The sequence below is a fragment of the Macrosteles quadrilineatus genome, unplaced genomic scaffold (assembly GCF_028750875.1).
Source record: "Macrosteles quadrilineatus isolate MER2022 unplaced genomic scaffold, UCM_ALF_1.0 Scaffold_3__2_contigs__length_128488019, whole genome shotgun sequence".
NCBI classification, from domain to species: Eukaryota; Metazoa; Arthropoda; class Insecta; order Hemiptera; family Cicadellidae; genus Macrosteles; species Macrosteles quadrilineatus.
Genome location: NW_026542596.1, coordinates 78557906 through 78578161, shown reverse-complemented (window position 1 = coordinate 78578161; position 20256 = coordinate 78557906). Strand labels below are relative to the sequence as shown.

At 33.1% G+C, this 20256-nt stretch overlaps 1 protein-coding gene across 1 annotated transcript in view; it reads left to right on the top strand.

Moving 5' to 3' along the window:
- Positions 1-20256, top strand: part of LOC128988484 (uncharacterized) — a 730054-nt gene that overhangs the window by 256435 nt on the left and 453363 nt on the right. The gene's annotated exons all lie outside the window — the stretch shown is intronic.

The window sequence follows — 20256 nt, the reverse complement described above, 5'->3', positions numbered from 1 at the left end:
AAATACCGAGAAGTGATTTGCTATAATCTTAGGCGTCTAGATCAATTCGACCAGTTATGGCCAATTTCAATAGTTACTTTATTTTGCCCATATTACAACACACAAAAAACATACATATGGCAAACAAGCATTGTGCTTTTTTCACACAAAAATGCAGCTCGTGGATTTACAGGCGAAAAAAACACACAATCCACGCTTAACTTTTGATCTGAACATGTATTAGAGGGTTGACCATAATTTACATACCTCAAATGTTTACGAGCAGACATACACAGGTTATATACGACCAATCACTGATGCTATATATCCATTACGACCATTGGTTGTCATCCTATAATCCGAACGGGCATGTTGATGACACGTCGTATTTGAGATAGAGTTTTAACGATTATCATAATTTTTAACCTTTAATAATATAAAAATAAAAATTAAATGATAAAAAAATGCAATGCCAGAATTGCTTGAATGGATCTTAACCAAAGGAACATCAAACACATTTTATTTGTGTCCAATAGTACAATATTTTTTACAAAGATAATGCATATCTACTACTCGTAAAATACACGTTCAAATACACAAAAAATACAAATGTACCCGGTGATACAATAATATTGTGCATTAGTTAGTTACATAAGTAAAAACCAGTTATTACACATTTTACATATATATTTAACATTCACAATTTGCTGATAAACTTACAATTTATTGTAATAAGTAATGCGTACAATATTACTGCAACCGTATCCAATTATAAATTCATGGTCAATTCACACCTAAAAATAGAATGTAAAGATTATACTACCAAGATGCCTCCAAACTTAATAAGGTTGGCTCCGGAAGGTCCGGAAGCACAATAAAAGTTTGTTTCAACAACAACAGCCCATAGTAAATGTTGTATTTGTAAGCTTATACATACTTGTAGCCTTACATACTTATTATAGTTTGTTCCTACACATAAAAATAGCCTACTTTATATCATTGGTGTTTCATATATCTGTTCTGTTATCTAAGAACAGATCTTAAGAATAATGGCAGTCTTATAAATGGTATAATAACTGGGACGGGTCGACGGGTGGCGTCGTCCTGTAATCCAGCTACTAGGAGGTCACGAATTGTGGATATTTTTAGGCATTTACTGTGGATGCGATACTCCCTGGTGTGGATTAACGTCCTCAATAGAGAGTACTACGACTATACGCAGTACTATCCTGATAATAAGACCAATTCGTTAATACCAAGGCAAAATGTGTTCAGATTCCACTATAAACTGTTGGTCCTTAAGTTTCCATTAGATGTATGGGCTATTAATTAACATCTGTGTCTAAGGAATACGTCGGCCTTGGTCACTAACAAGACTGCAAGATCGCACTACTCATCCTACACTCATTTCCATTCATACTTGGCTTAAAATGCCTACTTTGTATGGTCGCCATTTCATTAAAAAAGTAAAAAAATGTATGAAGTCCTTGAATTATACTTGTATTTTTGATTAAGCCACATTTGTACCCTTGTTTTGGGCTTTTGACAACTAAATATGTGTTTCCTTACAACTGCTTTTAGAAAAATTTTATTTAACAGCTTTCCTAATATTACTACTATAAATTTTATGATATCAAAATTATAGCAGTAGATTTCTGTGATTCCATTTAAATTAAATGTTTAGCAATGTTTTACAATCTAATAATAGGATTCTGGGTCCAAAACAAATTACTGGTAACATTTGCGTACATAGATTTTTCATATACCCTTATTATTCATCGAATGTCTATTAGATGAATACAGTATTCTACATTTGTAATGATTGATAACTTTAAAATGATTGAAAACTTGTTCGCTAGGAGGTTAATTTTTGATAGAAAATTTCAAAGGCATTGTTAACGGTGAAAACTGATTTAAATTCACTTATCGGTTTAACAAATACAATTTAACTTATTTTTTCATATTAGAAACAATAACGGGAAACACTCCCTACTAAACTGACAAACTGTTCACAAACAGCATCTACATTTACAAACTGGGAGTCAGTATGTAACATTGTAGCAGTAGCATGTAGCGTAATAAAGTATACATTAGTGAGACTGATGTTGCTTTGTTACCATAAACATGCGAAGGGTAATGTTTTGACAGATGTTGAGTAGATGTGTACCTGACAGTTACAACTCCTACTTGACCCGCTTTTAATTTTTGATTAGTAATATCTTACTTAATACTATAAATGTGAAAGTTTGTGTGTTTGTTTGTTTGTGTGTTTCAAGTTCAATCACGCATTAACCACTGGACGGATTGGGCTGAAATTTGGCATGATGATAGCTTACATTCCCGATTAACATATAGGCATATTCTTATCTCAAAAATCCTTTCGGGCTCCACCCCAGTGGCTCTGTAATTCCCCATGTTACCCTTATAAGTATTCATATTTAAAGGGAATTAAAGAATTTAGTCAGCTGTTTAAACTAAAAAAGTTGGTTCTCTGATATGGAAAAGCATTAAAAAGTTATAAGATTTATCAACAGGGTGCAGCACTATATTTTTTTGCATTTATGAAAACAGCTAATTTGAACTAAGCAGCAAAAAAAAAAAAAAAAAAAAAAAAAAAAAAAAAAAAAAAAACTGTGATTCGCAATGAGAACTGTCAAAGTAGGATTGTTTACAGTTATGTTTATGTTTTTCATCTCATGAATAATTTGTGATATTTTGCGAATTGTTGATAATTGAGCGGAGCGAGCGAAGCTCTTATACGTCGACTCTTATGCATTTCGTAATACGCAAACTCCTCCTAGACGGCTGAATCAATCGTTTTCAAATTTTGCATGGTGATAAAGACCATATCGGTGAGTGCCAACATCTATATGGCGTTAAAAAAGTCTCTCAGGAATCCGCCCCACTGGGTCTCAAAGTTTCAATGTAATTCTTATGGAAGCAGTATTTGACACATAAACAAAAACATGTGATCAGCTGTTGACTTTTGAATGCAGTAGATAAAGAAATAGCTGATAGCATTAATTCACAGATATTAGAACAGAAACGGTATGCATCATAAATATAATCAAATGACGACACTAGCTTGAGGTTCGTGACGTAGGAATTGGTGAAGGAAGAAGTAAAGGTGAGCTGTCCGGAGTGTGGAACTGTTTATGACGATTAGATTAAGGTATCTGCATTCCTAAAATTCTATGGGAAGGCAGGAAAACGGGTCCGCGACGTAGGAAGTAGTGAAGGAAGTAGTGAAGGCGAGTTGTTCGGAGTGTGGGAACTGTTTATGACGATTAGATTAAGGTATCTGCAATCCAAAAATGCTATGGAAAGGGAGGGAAACAGGTCCGTGACGTAGGAAGTGGTGAGGGAAGTAGTAAAGGTGAGCTGTCCGGAGTGTGGAAACTGTTTATGACGATTAGATTAAGGTATCTGCATTCCTAAATTTCTATGGGAATGGAGGAAAACGGGTCCGCGACGTAGGAAGTGGTGAAGGAAGTAGTCAAGGCTAGCAGTCCGGAGTGTGGAAACTGTTTATGACGATAAGATTGAGGTATCTGCATTCCTAAAATTCTATGAGAAGGCAGGAAAACGGGTCCGCGACGTAGGAAGTGGTGAAGGAAGTAGTCAAGGAGAGCTGCCCGGAGTGTGAAAACTGTTTATGGCGATTAGATTTAGGTATCTGCATTTTTAAAATTCTATGGGAAGGGAGGGAAACAGGTCCGTGACGTAGGAAGTGGTGAAGGAAGTAGTAAAGGTGAGCTGTCCGGAGTGTGGAAACTGTTTATGACGATTAGATTAAGGTATCTGCATTCCTAAAATTCTATGGGAAGGCAGGAAAACGGGTCCGCGACGTAGGAAGTGGTGAAGGAAGTAGTCAAGGCTAGCTGTCCGGAGTGTGGAAACTGTTTATGACAATTAGATTAAGGTATCTGCATTCCTAAAATGCTATTGGAAGGGAGGAAAACGAGTCCACGACGTAGGAATTGGTAAAGGAAGTAGTCAAGGAGAGCTGTCCGGAGTGTGGAAACTGTTTATGACGATTAGATTAAGGTATCTGCATTCCTAAAATTCTATGGGAAGGCAGGAAAACGGGTCCGCGACGTAGGAAGTGGTGAAGGAAGTAGTCAAGGCTAGCTGTCCGGAGTGTGGAAACTGTTTATGACAATTAGATTAAGGTATCTGCATTCCTAAAATGCTATCAAAAGGGAGGAAAACGGGTCTGCGACGTAGGAAGTGGTGAAGATAGTAGTCAAGGAGAGCTGCCCGGAGTGTGAAAGCTGTTTATGACGATTAGATTTAGGTATCCGCATTCTTAAAATTCTATGGGAAGGGAGGGAAACAGGTCCGTGACGTAGGAAGTGGTGAAGGAAGTAGTAAAGGTGAGCTGTCCGGAGTGTGGAAACTGTTTATGACGATTAGATTAAGGTATCTGCATTCCTAAAATTCTATGGGAAGGCAGGAAAACGGGTCCGCGACGTAGGAAGTGGTGAAGGAAGTAGTCAAGGCTAGCTGTCCGGAGTGTGGAAACTGTTTATGACAATTAGATTAAGGTATCTGCATTCCTAAAATGCTATTGGAAGGGAGGAAAACGAGTCCACGACGTAGGAATTGGTAAAGGAAGTAGTCAAGGAGAGCTGTCCGGAGTGTGGAAACTGTTTATGACGATTAGATTAAGGTATCTGCATTCCTAAAATTCTATGGGAAGGCAGGAAAACGGGTCCGCGACGTAGGAAGTGGTGAAGGAAGTAGTCAAGGCTAGCTGTCCGGAGTGTGGAAACTGTTTATGACAATTAGATTAAGGTATCTGCATTCCTAAAATGCTATCAAAAGGGAGGAAAACGGGTCTGCGACGTAGGAAGTGGCGAAGGAAGTAGTGAAGGCGAGTTGTTTGGAGTGTGGGAACTGTTAATGACGATTAGATTAAGGTATCTGCAATCCTAAAATGCTATGGAAAGGGAGGGAAACAGGTCCGTGACGTAGGAAGTGGTGAAGGAAGTAGTAAAGTATGAGCATAGTGTGAGAACCGTCTGTAGCAGTTATATTAATGTATCTTCAATCCTAAAATGCTATGAGAAGGGAAGTAAACATGCCCCACGACGTAGGAAGTGGTGAAGGAAGTAGTAAAGGCTGGCAGTGCAGAGTGGGGGAACCTTTTGGACAGTTAGATGAATGTATCTAATACTTAAATGCTATGAGAAGGGAAGGAAGCAGGTCTATGACGTAGGAAATGGTGAAGGAAGTAGTAAAGTATGAGCATAGTGTGAGAACCGTCTGTAGCAGTTATATTAATGTATCTTCAATCCTAAAATGCTATGAGAAGGGAAGTAAACATGCCCCACGACGTAGGAAGTGGTGAAGGAAGTAGTAAGGCTTGCAGTGCAGAGTGTGGGAACTGTCTATGGCAATTACATTAATGTATCTGCAATCCTAAAATGCTATGGGAAGAGAGGGAGACAGGTCCACGACGTAGGGGGTGGTGAAGGACGTAGTAATGGTGAGCAGTGTTGAGTGTGGGAATGGATTAATGTGTCTGCAATGCTAAAATACTATGGTACTGTAGACGGTAGGTTAAGACTATACGAAGCACGAATCGATACATATTTCGATACATGCAATCGTTTACAGTAGAAATTTACAACCGAGTTGACAACAGCTGAACTTTACTTCATAGAGGCTAAAAATTATGTTTACTCTATAGAGGCTAAAAACGATTTTTACTTCCTAAAGAGTTAAAATGCTACTTTAGACCCGCAACGCATGCATTAAAAATGACTGTTTTTACTGCAGTATGACAAAAACAATATAATATGAACCCTTGATGACTCCGCTCAATTTTGTGGATGCGTCTGCGAACGCCACCTAGTTTATTTTTCTCTATTGTTTAGGTGAAGTGGTAGAACATTATGGCTATGGTAGATGTGTAATACTATAGGATACTGTAAATTTAAAAATGCAAATTTTATCAAACTGTTTCCTCCCTTCTTGCAAACGCAAATCTTGAGTATAACTGCAATAAGCATTTTATACTTATATTCCAACCCCGTACGACGGACGGGTACTCTGCTGGTATTTTTATAAGTTATAGCTGTTTTTCATTTTATTTAAACCAGCAGTGTTAGGTTCTACCGTCAAAAGTTTAAAGGATCATAAAGGCTGAATTTATGATTATATAAAATTAGTATCAAGAAAAAAATATTTTAACCAACACGTGGTTGTGCTTTTAAAATCTGAAACACGTTGATCCTAAGCTACTTACATGGGTCACTGAGGCTTTCTGTACCAAGAATTATGAATAAATAAATGATGAGGTCGCGATGTTTCGTTCAAACAGTTTCTTACTTTAGGAGTTTGGCCCTTGAAATACAAGCAAAGAAGCGATGTTTGCATAACAATTAAAGATAGGTTTGACACTAAAAAAAAAAAAAAAAAACATTGATGGAATAAATATAATCTGCTCAAACACATACTTTTCGGCTTTGGAAAGCGAAATAGTTATAGAACTATTATTTTGGGCGGCCATACTAGATTACTGAAAAAAATACCAAAGGTAGTTTGATTGTTTGGATTCCATTTTGTAGCCCCTGAACTGCGTAGTATAGACTAAACTTTAACCACTTTAATGTTTTCTGTAACCACTTGAAAATGCCATACATGGCGAAACATATATAGTGGACTTCAAACACTATATTTAAACTGCAAGACGAGGTATGTACAGTTTAGTCATTGTTTAGGATAAGTACTTGTTCATTCCTGTGTTGACAATGGGAGTAATATCCGGATCTAAACCATGTTGATTGGTTTTCCGTTTTGCACAATAGTAAAGCATCCATATGCGATTTGTTGTTTTGACTACGTGATGGGTCTAGCCGAATGGGACACGGCAATGAGATTAAGTTCTCAATATCATGCATTTATCAATGTCAAAGTATCGTATGATTTTCATTTAAAAAGAGTCCCTAGCTATCGTGAGGTTAAAAATGTTATGTAAAACAATTTTTAAAATTAAAACCACTAATTTTATAGAACATTGTAGAACCAGTGGAAATCTTTGTGATATTCGTTGTTTAATTTTGTTGAAAAGTTAAAAAAATAATTAAAAAATGCGAGACATGGCAATGCAAAGTTATGGAGATGAGTAGAAGGCGAGGCGCTAACCAACTTAATGTAACCTTGTTAAGAGTAATTAGCTCACTTTTGAGGTTGATTTATAAATATAATTCTTGGGGCTCTGTGTTAATTTTTACTTAAACGCATATAAATATTGTTTCATACTTACCTTCTCATTTTTTTCAATAGGTGCGAAATAATGATGAAAAACGCCACTGTCAGCCGAAACTCCTAAAAAATAATTTGGTTGCTGACACGCTGATTTTCATTAGGTAGGACAGGGATTTCTAAAGGGGTTGAAGAAGTATGATTTTCATATCAATGCGAATCTTATTCGTTCTAAAATTAAATATGGCAAACCACTAACAATCCTAATAGACCATTCCATTATCTATTAGGCTCTAAGGAAATCTGAGAAGTTTAAGATACACCTGAAAGTCACCTTAAATACCTAAACACTGTTGATTGCATCTTCGGATGGTTATTCTCTTCTCTCCTCATTCGTATTGGTTGCCTTATTTTTATCACGGAGGATACGTTTTTAGGAAGTATTTTTAAAAATACTTAATTTTTTTAGGAGTAAATTTTGTAATCTACTTTAAACAAGTTTAAAATGATCACACTCATACATTGCCCCTCGTGTCTTATACTAAACGTATGCCTGACTTCTGGAACCTGATGGACCGGAATCAAACCATTTTCTGGCTTTAAGTCAGTATATCCAGAATAAATGAGTTTTTAACCAAAAAGCTTGTTTCTGTCCAAGAATTCTCTTGACATCAATTTGATAAATTGATTTAATCACTCGTAAATAAACACTAACAAATTGCTGGACATAAGTCTAGCTATAATGCTATCAGTAAAGACATGTCACAACGGCCTTTTATCGGTTGAAACAAAAGAGGTAAACCAAGTTGATTTATTGTAGGGTTCACTTAAGTAAATTTCATAATTTATATAGATAGTCGTTTAAGTTTTTGCCCCGTTTAAAATTAAATAAGTGATTATTATCGCTTCATACTAAGGCATCAGTTATATCCCAAGTTGGGAAGAATTTTCAGTGCGTTTATTTGTCTTAAACTCCTAAGAGATCCTGAAAAAGGTAGTTTAGAATTTCTGTGGTAGGTGACGTAGGTAAAACATCACAAACCATCAAAACTGTCACAGACCAGCTGCCGAAAGTTGTTATTCGTTTAGGAACATCGGGACACGTGTAGATTGAGAAATCTTTACTTAAGATTAGAACATCATAGTTATTAAAAGAAATACGTATTTGTTGATATTCAATAAATGTTGGATGTGCAACATTGTTAGACACTTGCTAGACGTAACTGACAAGTTGAGGTTAACATGTTGAGCGGTGGTCGCAGTACAGACGTTGAAATGAGAATTATAGCACGGCTGTGGATTTATAATTCACTAGCAGAATACCGGTCCTTCGTACGGGGTTGGTGTATGAGTATAAAATGTTTATTGCAGCTATACTCGTGCTTTGCGTTTGCAATGGGAGAGGTCACGGTTTAAGAAAATTTTGTTCTTGTAATTTACGGTAAAGGTATAGTAAAACACATATACCATAGATATAATAGTGTTTTAATGTTATGTATGATAACTGTATCGAAACAATAGAAGACAGTAAATTACCAAACATTCACACAATATCAAAAACTATTTATAAATCAAAAGCATAAGCATAACTGTAAACAATCATACTTGGACAGTTCCCATTGGGTATCACAGCTTTTTGTTGGTGCTTGGTTTTAATTAGCTGTTGTTATGAATGCAAAAAAGTGCTGCATTCTGTTAGTAAACCCTACAACTTTTTAATACTATTAAATATCGGTAGAGCTGGCAAAATTCTTTTAATTCCTTTTAAATATGAATACTGGGAAGGTTAACGTGGGGATCACCAGAGCTACTGGGGCATAGCCTGAAAGGATTTTTGATATAAGAGTGTGACTATATGTTAATCGGAAACGTAATTTATCATCATACAAAATTTCAGTTCAATCCGACCAGTAGTTAATGCGTGATTGAACTTCAAACAAACACAAACTTTCACGTTAATATTATTAGTATGATTAGTATTTACACTTGTTGTTGTTTTTTGCACAAAAGTGAATTACGGAAAAATGTAGTTCGATGCGGAAAAATAAGTGTTTTTTTTGTGTGTTCCATTAGGCTTTTAAAAGTGTTGTTTAAAAGACAACTGACAAATCTGTGAAGCAATTCAGGATAGATTTTTGATTTCTTATGAAAATAACCCCAATTAACGATGAGCTTATTCATTTTTATTATTATTAATTTGAACACTGAATAGGAAACTAGGAGAAATAAACTAGAGCAACAGAGATAATTTAATAATAATAATTATGGCTAAGTAAATCTATTCACTAAATGTGTCATTAATGTAAATTATGTCTAAGCCTGTTATAAGATAAAAGTCATTAACAGCTCATTATGAAGTTTTCCATTTAGCGTTAGGTTACACAAAGGGAACATTTCCAATCAGATGTTTGCTACAATGGAGGTAATATCCGTCGATACATTGGGGTTTAAAATTGTCTCTTTGACTTTATACCTATATCGAACGATTTATGTACAAATGTAGATAATTAGCTTTACAAATACATTATGTTGGTATGCTAGTATGTACAAATGTCGATAATCATTATTGATCAACCGTCTATCATAAAAAGTGGTATATTACGAAATATTTACCAAAATGCGACTTAAAATGCTATAAAAAATCGTATTTTTTATTTGAATAAACATTAAGCAATATGAGTTGTCATTGTATTACTTTATGTAACAAAACTGTTTCATCCATACTCAAAATATCATATTTTTTATAAATAATTGTAGTTTTTACACATGAATATTGAACCTGAATAGAGCTTGATTTAACGAAACATCCCGTTATTAGTTGCTTAGCGGATTATACATAAAATTCATCAACTTAGCTTACAGAAAAGCTTAAACTGTATTTGCTTTATGACTGAGTGAAACACTGACATACTCATATTGATTAACATAGGAATTATTTACCTAAGAAATATGAATACTACTATCTAATTTAAAAACATTGTTGCAATGACAGTAGAAATATTTTTGTTTGGAAAACTATATTAAATATTTCTCTAAGAGTATTTAAGATTCAAGTATTCGTATTTTTTCCAATTAGTAGGCCTATGTGTATGCTTTTTTTTATACCCTCGGTTTTTTTTATTTTACAAATATTATTTACCTTTGACACTTAATATGACAATATCCAAAATTCGATGGTTCCACTAAGTGCACAACAGGTCAGCCCAGTACACACAGCCACACTCGCCTCACAGTCACGTCGCCGCACTTTACTCCAATTTGTCTCCAACGTTTGTTATACTTTATTGGCTTTAGAGGAAGCCTTCGACTTAAATAAACCTCAATCCTTCTAGCCTCTTAGAGTAGGATTGCAATTTGTCTGCTTTCTAAAAACAATCAGTCTATGGTTTGTCTTTACACTTTCCGAAATAATAAACGTTGAAGCAGTTTTGTTCAAAATAACTTTAGTAAATAAATAAACGAGTTTTGTAGGCCTACACTGATATATTCTGTGGTACATTATAATATCAATTATGTAGTTTGGTAAAACAGTGGCAATTTTGTGGGCTCGAATCCTGGTCTCTGCCACTACTTTTTATCAGTACAGTTCACCCTTGTATTGTACTGCCTCACCCTTGTATTGTAATTTGCTTTGCTGGATACGTTACACGCACGGATCCGTAGTCTATATGCGCGGGCAAATGCAGAGTTGAAAGATGCCACCAATCTCTTGTAACAAATTTATGTTTTGAGATAAGTTTTAATATGGAGCCATACATTTGTTTCGTTTACTATTTAAATAATCGGTTTAAAATTGTTTCCCTTTACATAAAATTTTTTACCTGTAATTTTACCCATTAGCAGCAACATTTGGTTTTGTATGCATTCTAGTTTGATTTCACGGATTTACTTGAATATATCGATTCTATTAGGGTGGAGTCAAGCCACCATCGCATTGACCAACGACAAATAGCAGTGATTACTTGTGACAAAGACAGATAGTGCAGAGGACAGATTCAGCTAAATTTGCCATGTACTACAGTAGTGAGTCAGTTTGAATGGCTAAAACTATAAATTGATGCGTTATTAATTTTTAAATACATGTTTTGGCAACAACAGTACAATACAATAATGGATGGAAATCTGTAAGGTTAAATTAGATCAATTAAGAAAATATACTGGACAAATCCGTTGGTCATAAATTTATATTTTTAAATATAATTAGTATATTTCATAGCAATAGTAAACAGTGTGCGTTGTTGAGTACATGTAATAATAACCCACTCGTGTTTCGAACGTTATTTTTCACCACACTACAATGACTAGTCCGCAAAACTAATGGCATTTTTAAGTTAGGCCTTCTATTTAAAGTTAAAATTTACATTGGTCAAGCAATTGTGGTTTAGTTGGTTTCGCTTTAAATTGAAACAGTTGATGAAAAATAACAAAATGTTTGTTTGTTCGGGTTGGCAAAATCCAAAAAAGATAGTGCGTTACTTTTTCACAGTAAACATTATTTTTGCTTAATAAAAAATGGAACGATGCATTTTTGCAGATGAGAAACATAACGAAAACAGGTGATTTCAAAGTAGTGTAGCGAAAAATATTATTTCCTTGGTGTTATAAAAAATGGTTCATGTTATACAAATGGTATATACATTGCACACTTAGACCTTTATCAACACTTCATTTAGAACTTGACGTTTGTATTCAAAGAATAGAAACTAAGGGTTAACCTAAGGGTTAAAGACTTAAAACATGAAAAATTGATTTGTATGAATACCATTTTGCAAAATTAGTTTGTATAAAATATGTAGTTTTGTCGAATAAATTGAAATTTATACAACTAGCATGTAGGTAGTAGAATGCTCCCAGAATTCCTAAAAGTATGTACTCGTATTTATTTGCCTTTTGATTTCTTCTTTCTTATTTGCTGCCGATCACCAGTAAGGAGCCCGTGTGTCAGAATTTTTAAATGAAGTATTGAGTAAAAAATCTCAATCTTGAGAGCTAAAATTCCCAAAAAGGCTGTTGAAGAATATAAAATTATGACCATTAATTTGTTCTATAATTTTACCTGCAAAATATTGTGATTGAGTTTGTGATTAAATGCAAGTATATACATGTTGCTTATAACTTGGTGCTCAACATTTGCAGGTATAACTTCAATAAATCGAAACTGAATACTATCACAGTGTATCTTATATAAACGATGTTCAAAGTAAATACTGCTGTTTCTTTTCGTTATAGTATAGTTTTACATTTCTGCTCTGCCACAAATCATTATATTTTGATAATATCTCAAAGGATTTTAAGTTAAAGATTTTTTGATTTACTCAACAAAATATATCAAATTGTTATCAAAAATATATTAACCTATATTTTGTTAATAACAGGATAGGTACTAACTTGGACTACTATAGTTTCTTGGACACGAAATAACTAATGGCAAATGGTGAACAGAGAAGCACCAAACATATAATCTATGTTGGAGGCAGCATGAAATATACACATATTAAGATGTCATTTCCAAGCCATTATAACGGGGTTATTTCTCCCACGATGCTTGGTGAAACATTTCTTTGCATACCATGGGAGTGAAATAGCTACTATTAAAATACATTTAAAAGTAAGTTGAAAAACATTTTCTATGTTTAAATGTATATATTAATTCTTTGCATTTGTTCTTGTAACTTACTCGTTTAGAAGCTACACGATGCATTATGTACACCACACTATTTCTTCTTTGATGTACACGCTGTAACTTTTAAACGAGTAGCTTTAGAGAAAACATTTTAAAGAATTAAAACGTTTTTAAATCGCATTTACATTCTAAAAAATCATAAAATAAATGTTCTCTAAACAGTATTTTAAGTTGTTGGCCAAATTGGAAACTTACAGACTCATTTTAAAATTTTGAAATCATCCCCAAAAACATCTTATAAACAAGCGAGAGACCACTTAAGAAGTTAACTGTGCTTTTTATAATAAATATGTTAGCTATTGGTTCACCTTAGGTTAGAAACCCTGTATAGAGTGGCAATTTAGAGTGGCAAATACCCAAAATATTAACCAAGCTTAACATCCTGTTTCAAAACACTAGGCTATTTGGAGGACACAAAAGATCATTGTTAGGGTGTGGGTTATTTATTTAATCACTCCGACTTGCTAGGTCTACAATGCAGTTGTCTGCTTGCAATATCGAGCGGAGCTAAACGATTAGTCTATTTTATTCAGTTTGACTTCGTCAACAAAATGATTCTTATGAATTTTAAACTATTGGAAACATAATCACTTTATTTTTTTGTCCAATCTCACTATTTTACAGTTTACTGTGATATTGATTTTACAATATAGGTCAACATATTTTTGTTCAATTTTCCCACAAATGAGCAGCTATCTGGTTTATTTGCGAACAAAGAATTACTGGCCAAACAAAGCACATCCTACTCGTAACTTTTGATCTGAACATGTATGAGAGGGTTGTAGCGACCATAATTTACATACCTAAACTGTTTACGTGATGATACTCGCAGGTTATATACGACCAATCACCGAAGATATATGTACATTGTGGTGATGTTATCATCATTGATTGGCTCACATCATTATGATCTGGGCTGTATTGTTGATAAAACATTGTATTTTAAACAGGTGATACTGAGCTAGAATAACACAAAGAATTAACTAAGAAGTTAAATAACATTTCCTTGTTTATAATAAAACAATATAAAATATCAATTTGTTAGTACGAACACATAACTATTCTCACACAGAAATATTGGGAATACAATGTTATCCATAAATTATCTGTTCATTAGCCAATGTACATGTTTTTATGATATTTGTACTTTTATTTTTCTATTAGTGTTTTTTTTTACCTCTGAGTACATGTTTTCCACTGATAATTTTACAAAACTAACTGTTTCAAACCACTACCATGCCGAAAAATAAACTCTCATAAATGCATTACAACAGAGTTTGTTCATTCCAGATTTATCGGATATATTTAAAAATCTAATTTTTATCCTAAACTTTATGTTATTGATGTGGGTACAAATTATAGTGAACATCTACTATTTTGCTTTTTAAATCCTCATTTTATTCAATGCTGTTAGGTCGGATATCAAAGTTAGTTAGTGTCTGAAATCCAAGTTAGTGTTAGGTCTTTATTAATCAAAGTTTCTATGGTTTTGACTTTTTTCGACGTGGTTTTTAACCTTATATCACAACGACCTTTGGAAAAATAAGTAACATAATGAACTTTATCTTTCCTTTCAGGATATCCTTTATACAGGGTGAGTTTCTACTGACCGTGTTAACTTCGCCAGTGGGTTCTACTCACTAAAAGGAACAAAAAAGTTCCTATAAACCCATGTCCGATTTTCGACCGTTTGGCTGTTTTGGGGGATTTTGTGTTTTTCTTATTTTATTAGACTTTGCTCCACAATTTATGTAATAAAAGCTTGACCAATTACTTTAGAGAGTTATAGTTAAAATCATTGGAAAGAACATTAAATTTGCTATTAATCAAAGGTTTCATTCAACAATTATACCATTACATAGTCCACGTTATAAACAAAATAAAGTAAAAATGTCATTAAATTAATTAATTACGATAATTTTCATGGGCCTCCTTTGATACATAAACCTGCATTTATGCAATGTTGAAATGCATAAAAAACTTGGCATTTTAATAATCTTTCAAATGATATGCTATTCAATACTATTATTGATATAAACCAGTGAGAAATTACTAATAAACTACAATAAAACACGGTTTACAGATTTTGTTTTTGCACAGTTTTACTGTTAATAATAATTACTGTATTCATCATGTTGGCATAATCTTGATTGGTAAAAGGCTCCATATTTTAATAAATGTTGAAAAACTCTTAATTGACTTGGAAAGTTAAAACAGCAAATTACTCAACAAGGTATGTTCAAGCAGCTGAGTTATCTAGCTATAGATGACAAATCAATAAAAGCTGACTTAATCAAGCACAAGGTAAAACTAATTACACAGCATTTAAGAATCAAACACACTACATCTTTGAAAATGTGAAAAACCTTGAGTTTATACATTTTATTAATTCAGATAATTTTAATAAATATTTAAAAGTTAAAATAATGTACAAATTTTATCAGATAGTTCAATAAAATACATCATGGAGTATACAGTAATTATTATTAACAGTAAAACTGTGCAAAAACAAAATCTGTAAACCGTGTTTTATTGTAGTTTATTAGTAATTTCTCACTGGTTTATATCAATAATAGTATTGAATAGCATATGATTTGAAAGATTATTAAAATGCCAAGTTTTTTATGCATTTCAACATTGCATAAATGCAGGTTTATGTATCAAAGGAGGCCCATGAAAATTATCGTAATTAATTAATTTAATGACATTTTTACTTTATTTTGGTTATAACGTGGACTATGTAATGGTATAATTGTTGAATGAAACCTTTGATTTATAGCAAATTTAATGTTCTTTCCAATGATTTTAACTATAACTCTCTAAAGTAATTGGTTAAGTTTTTATTACATAAATTGTGGAGCAAAGTCTAATAAAATAAGAAAAACACAAAATCCCCCAAAACAGCCAAACGGTCGAAAATCGGACATGGGTTTATAGGAACTTTTTTGTTCCTTTTAGTGAGTAGAACCCACTGGCGAAGTTAACACGGTCAGTAGAAACTCACCCTGTATATATATTTTTAGGAATAATGATATCTAGTTAATCAATAACAAGTAATAATATAATAAAACCACGTTTTCCGTTATCAAACATCGTCTCCAAGTTCATACTGTGAGTCAGTATATAGCTCAACAGAAGCATGTAGTGTAATTACCTAGATATTAGAGGGACTGGTATATTTGTTACCATAAACATGTGAAGCATAATGTTTTGACAGATTTCGTGTAGATGTATACATGACAGTTACAACTCCTATTTTACCCACTTATAATGTTGTATTGGTAATGTATTTTTATGAATTATGGTTGTTGTTAATTTGAGCTAAACCTGCTAGGTTAGATTCTTACTAGAAAGTTGAAAAGTTTCAATTTACGACCATAAGGAAGATGAACATATTTAAATAATATATCGTTGTTATATTGAAGCCTCGAATGTGCACCTCCTAAACTACATACATGGGTCACAGAGGATTTGATTACCAGGGAATATGAATAAATAAAGTCCACGTGGCTGTCAGTGGGATACCGATATATAAGACGCAAAGGATTTTGGTCTAGTTTTTTTCATAAGTAGAACGTGGTTTTAAAAGTACAGTGTTTTTACAAAGATTACAAAATAAATATTTAAAGCTTGACCAAGTATGTCTCATATGGTTTGGGAAAAGTAAACAATTATATAACCATTTAGAATAGCTACATGGCTATAAATATCCACATAGCTTTGTTTTCGGTAAGCATTTAGCACATTCTGTTTGGACAATGGGAGTAATATCCGGATCTAAACCGTGAGCCATTTTGATTGGTTTGTCATTTAGTACCAACACCAAATGTATTGTTGTAGTAGTGTATTCAGAATCAATTCAGTGTTTTGGCTTAGTTATGGACCTATAGCCGATTGTAGCACAACTAACTATCCCCACAACAAGCTGTTTGGAATATAAATGAATAACCAAAGTCACTGCATCGTTGTATAGTTTTATTTTAAAGTGTCTTTAATTATTTGATAACAAAATGACGCAGTTGGGCACAAAATAAACATGGGTACTTTCATAGATTAAAACCACGTATTTCGTAAAACCTGTATATTTTGCAGCAAACATTAGTAGTACAAATAAAAACAGATTTCGGCTAAAAGTGTTTCCAAAAAAAAAAACGAAAAGTTCAAGCACAAAGTTCTGTAGATGTTCAATATACGAGACGTTAATCAACTTAATTCAACCTTGTCAGGAACCATTAGCTCACTCTTGGGGATGATTTAAAATGGACAATTTGTAGTTCTATGTTGATTTTCACTGCTTGTTTACTCTGTATACAGTAAATAACCAGGTAATCGATAGAATTTTAAGAATACGCTTGTACACGAATAATGTAATTACAAATTGAACGAAACGTTAGTCAAAACGATTAGTTAAGACACAAAAATATAGTTCCCAGGAAAATGTATCTTAGCAAAGAAAATGTATAGGAAATATATCTATTTACGAGTGATGTCAGGTCTTGGTAAATCTCATTTCTTAGCTATTTGTGACAAACCTTACCGAAATGTTGTAATTTGTTACCAATAGTCATAGTCATGGGGTCAGTAGGGTTAGTAATGAAAAGTTCTATTACAGGTATCTTCTTAAGGATTCATTACTTAGCTTATTTTCCAGTGGTTTCAATGTAATACGACCACCATTTTAAACTTAGATAAAGAACCAACCTATTAAACCATTTACAAAACCTGATATCAGTCAGGTAAAACTTGTGTTAAATTCTATAAGTATTTCAAATGAAAGATTTAAGCTTTATTGCATAAAACGGCGCTCTTTTTGTTTCTGAGGCCTAAAAAAACATTGAATAATTAAGTTTTGTTATTTAGACTAGTTTTTGCAATAATGAATTAGAAGAAATTTACATAGAATTCAGAGTCGTCTTATATAAACAATTTTAGTTGCAATAAGCAACAAACATTTTGGGGAAGAGGATTTTGGTTATTCTTATTATCCTGAGATCAATGTCGAATCAAAATGTATATTAAATCGGTCCCGGGTCCAGGTCTTACGGTATCTTACGGTCCAGGTTACCATGAGTCCTACGGTAATAGCTTATCCCCTATATGGAAAATTCGCTAAAAAGAATTGATCATAGATTTAATAAACAACTTTATCCCTTTTTAATTTAGTATTCAACTTATCTAAAACATAATTGTAGATAAATAAAATGGTAATGTTATGGAAAAATATACAATTATCTATACCATAACTGAGTAACAACTATTTACAGCTTATTCACAATGTAACAACAATGTATACATGGTGAAAATTAATTCTAAGGATTACTTTTTAACTATAAAATGACAAAAATATCACAACCAAATTTGGCATGTCATTACTGGTAATCGTAAGCTACTTTTTTGTGTACATGGTGATCAGATGTCACCCATGGCGGACGTAAGATGGCTCATTGGGAATAAGTTGAAAATCTTAAAGGTAAGCATAGGTTCATATGTACATCAAATGAAATATCTTGTTATACTAAAAACAATGCTGCAAACCGGACCTTAATTGGACTATCGAGTCAAAAATAACAACTGTTCAAAGATTCATCGAATTTGCTTTGCTATTATACGCTAACTCCAGAGAGGCACCTGCAAGAAGACGGAAGAAGTTGACTCGGTTGTCCATTTGAGGTGCTGTCATTGTTTTGAGTTAAACAAGACCTTTAATTTGGTGTACATATCAAGATATCAACCTATGCTTACCTTTAAGATTCTCAACGTACTCCCCATGGACCTTAGCTCATTGGTGACATCGAACACCATGTACACAAAAATGTAGCATACTATGATCAGTAATGATTTCCCAAATTTGGTTGTGATATCTCTTTTGGTTTTAAAGTTATAGAGTCGTCCTAAGAGTTATTAGAGTAGTTACTGTTGCTCAATATTTTGTGGCCTATTAGATACAACATGTAACATATCATATATTCGCTGTAAAATGGTGTAACCGTTGAGAGGAAATAAATAAGACTTAAATGTCACCCTGAACTTAATATAGCAGCGCAATTGATAATACTCTTTACACTTTATTTCGTATGATGTTTCCTTATTCGCTTTCACCAAAACCATATTTATTAAATGTATTCGTAATCAAACAGTGAAATAAAAACTAATTTTAAATATTTTAAATGAATAATAATTAATTACAATAATATCGCATTTATATTATTCCTAATTTACATCCCTACTATCTTTCTTAATACATTTTAAATCCATGATTATATGGATCACAACTATACGTATATGATGGGTAATTTGAGTAACAGTTGTTAGTATAGTAATCCATGACGACGATGACGTTGCGTAGTGAGTGTAGAAGGCTGTGCGCTAACAGCTGATCGCATTGTTGTCTCTGTCTGACTGTGTACATCATGCATGACTCAGTTTCGTGTTGCAACTGGAGTTCTAGCGTTCGGGCGGTTTATGCATTATGTGAGTCGTTGGATGATAACTATGGCAATTATTATATCTTTAATAAGTATTCCCTATTTGTGGGTGTTTAGTGTCTACTCTATTTAATATGTAGTGATGGTGAATATTTATACAGTGTTTTTATGAAAGCAAATTGTTGTGTTTAGTTTCTGGTGAATATTGTTCTTTTTTTGGATCAGTCATGGCTATATACGTTTAATGTAAAACCAAGGTAGGAAATACCATTTTTAAACTTATATATTACAGCTTTAAACATTAGTTAATAGTTGTGATCGTACATTTTAAAAGGTTTATAAAGTAAAAACATCTTTAAATACTTTTTTACGAAAAAATACTTTTTCATTGTTAATGGTGTCCATACAAAGTAGTTTTAATAACCTTTTACCCACCAATAAAAAAACTTTAAGCCAAAATCTTAATGTGATTAAACCATCGACTAAGGAAATAAACGTTATGTTCACTTTTGATCTTTTGTTTCCTTAGTCTATGATTAAACTATTTCTATTGAGATTGTAGGCTTTTTTCAATTAAAAACAATAGTCTACGTGATTTAAGATCAGTTTATCAATGAAGTTGGTTTTATTAAAACTTATGTGAAGGATTAAGTAAAATAGCCGCTCCTTAGTATTACAGTAAAACCATTGCACAACTGTATACATATATTTAACTCAGGAAAGAGGTTAGGATACTTCACATCCAACACACTCCAATTTGTCCCCAATATGTCTTACTCTTTGTTGGTTTTTTAGAAAGACTAATATAGTGTCCACACAACATAGTTTCTTGGTTCTGGATTCAATTATTCATAAACCAATTTTTTTTTATTCTCATCCTTTTATTTAAATATTTTAAAGCACAAGATGAGCGGTCATGAAATAAAATGTGTATAAACCCAAAGATAGCTTTTTATT